This window comes from Cornus florida, unplaced genomic scaffold, assembly GCF_030987335.1.
Source record: "Cornus florida cultivar Cherokee Brave unplaced genomic scaffold, ASM3098733v1 CherokeeBrave_3.0.0_Hap2_scaffold_175, whole genome shotgun sequence".
Classification (NCBI taxonomy): Eukaryota; Viridiplantae; Streptophyta; class Magnoliopsida; order Cornales; family Cornaceae; genus Cornus; species Cornus florida.
In genome coordinates, this window is record NW_026775666.1 from 12,501 (window position 1) to 15,000 (window position 2,500).

The window sequence follows — 2,500 nt, forward strand, 5'->3', positions numbered from 1 at the left end:
GCATACAATGCCCACGTGCACGCAGGGGTGCTTGAGCATGCGGGAGAGGAGCCATAATGGGCAACATTGACTCGGGGGACCTCCAAATCGAAATCCGTCTCGAGCAAAACACTTCTTAAGCTTCTAGGAAGCTCCCATAAAACTTCCAAACCCAAACTCCAAACTTTATTTTTTAGCATACAATGCCCACGTGCACGCCGGGGTGCTTGAGCGTGCGGGCGAGGAGCCGTAATGGGCAAAATTAACACGGGGGACCTTCAAATCGAAATCCGTCTCGAGCAAAGCACTTCTTAGGCTTCTAGGAAGCTCCCATCAAATTTACAAACCCAAACTCCAAACTTCATTTTTTAGCACACAATGCCCACGTGCACGCGGGGGTGCTTAAGCGTGCGGGCGAGGAGTCATAATGGGCAAAATTAACTCGGGGGACCTCCAAATCGAAATCCGTCTCGAGCAAAGCACTTCTTAGGCTTCTAGGAAGCTCCCATAAAATTTCCAAACCCAAACTCCAAACTTCATTTTTTAGCATACAATGCCCCCGTGCACGCGGGGGTGCTTGAGCGTGCGGGGGAGGAGTCATAATGGGCAAAACTAACTCGGGGGACCTCCAAATCGAAATCCGTCTCGAGCAAAACACTTCTTAGGCTTCTAGGAAGCTCCCATAAAATTTCCGAACCCAAACTCCAAACTTCATTTTTTAGCATACGATGCCCACGTGCACGCCGGGGTGCTTGAGCGTGCGGGCGAGGAGTCATAATGGGCAAAAACTAACTCGTGGGATCTCCAAATCAAAATCCGTCTCGAGCAAAGCATTTCTTAGGCTTCTAGGAAGCTCCCATAAAATTTCCGAACCCAAACTCCAAACTTCATTTTTTAGCATACGATGCCCACGTGCACGCCGGGGTGCACGAGCGTGCGGGCGAGGAGTCGTAATGGGCAAAATTAACTCGGGGGACCTCCAAATCGAAATCCGTCTCGAGCAAAGCATTTCTTAGGCTTCTAGGAAGTTCCCGTAAAATTTTCAAACCCAAACTCCAAACTTCATTTTTTAGCATACGATGCCCACGTGCGCGCCGGTGTGCACGTCGGGGTGCTTGAGCGTGCGCGCGAGGAGCCGTAATTGGCAAAATTAACACGGCGGAAATCTAAATCGAAATCCGTCTCGAGCAAAGCACTTCTTAGTCTTCTAGGAAGCTCCCATAAAATTTTCAAACCCAAACTCCAAACTTCATTTTTTAGCATACGATGCCCACGTGCACGCCGGTGTGCACGAGCATGCGGGCGAGGAGTCGTAATGGGCAAAATTAACTCGGGGGACCTCCAAATCGAAATCCGTCTCGAGCAAAGCATTTCTTAGGCTTCTAGGAAGTTCCCGTAAAATTTTCAAACCCAAACTCCAAACTTCATTTTTTAGCATACGATGCCCACGTGCGCGCCGGTGTGCACGTCGGGGTGCTTGAGCGTGCGCGCGAGGAGCCGTAATTGGCAAAATTAACACGGCGGAAATCTAAATCGAAATCCGTCTCGAGCAAAGCATTTCTTAGGCTTCTAGGAAGCTCCCATAAGATTTCTGAACCCAAACTCCAAACTTCATTTTTTAGCATACGATGCCCACGTGCACGCCGGTGTGCACGAGCATGCGGGCGAGGAGTCATAAAGGGCAAACTTAACTCGGGGGACCTCCAAATCGAAATCCGTCTCGAGCAAAGCATTTCTTAGGCTTCTAGGAAGCTCCCATAAAATTTTCAAACCCAAACTCCAAACTTCAATTTTAGCATACCATGCCCACGTGCACGTCGGGGTGCACGAGCGTGCGGGCGAGGAGTCATAATGGGTAAAATTAACCCGGGGGACCTCCAAATCGAAATCCGTCTCGAGCAAAGCACTTCTTAGTCTTCTAGGAAGCTCCCATAAAATTTTCAAACCCAAACTCCAAACTTCATTTTTTAGCATACGATGCCCACGTGCACGTCGGGGTGCACGAGCGTGCGGGCGAGGAGTCATAATGGGCAAAATTAACTCGGGGGACCTCCAAATCGAAATCCGTCTCGAGCAAAGCATTTCTTAGTCTTCTAGGAAGCTCCCATAAAATTTTCAAACCCAAACTCCAAACTTCATTTTTTAGCATACGATGCCCACGTGCACGTCGGGGTGCACGAGCGTGCGGACGAGGAGTCATAATGGGCAAAATTAACTCGGGGGACCTCCAAATCGAAATTCGTCTCGAGCAAAGCATTTCTTAGGCTTCTAGGAAGCTCGCATAAAATTTTCAAACCCAAACTCCAAACTTCATTTTTTAGCATACGATGACCACGTGCACGCCGGGGTGCTTGAGCGTGCGGGCGAGGAGTCATAATGGGCCAAAACTAACTCGTGGGACCTCCAAATCAAAATCCGTCTCGAGCAAAGCATTTCTTAGGCTTCTAGGAAGCTCCCATAAAATTTCCGAACCCAAACTCCACACTTCATTTTTTAGCATACGATGCCCACGTGCACGCCG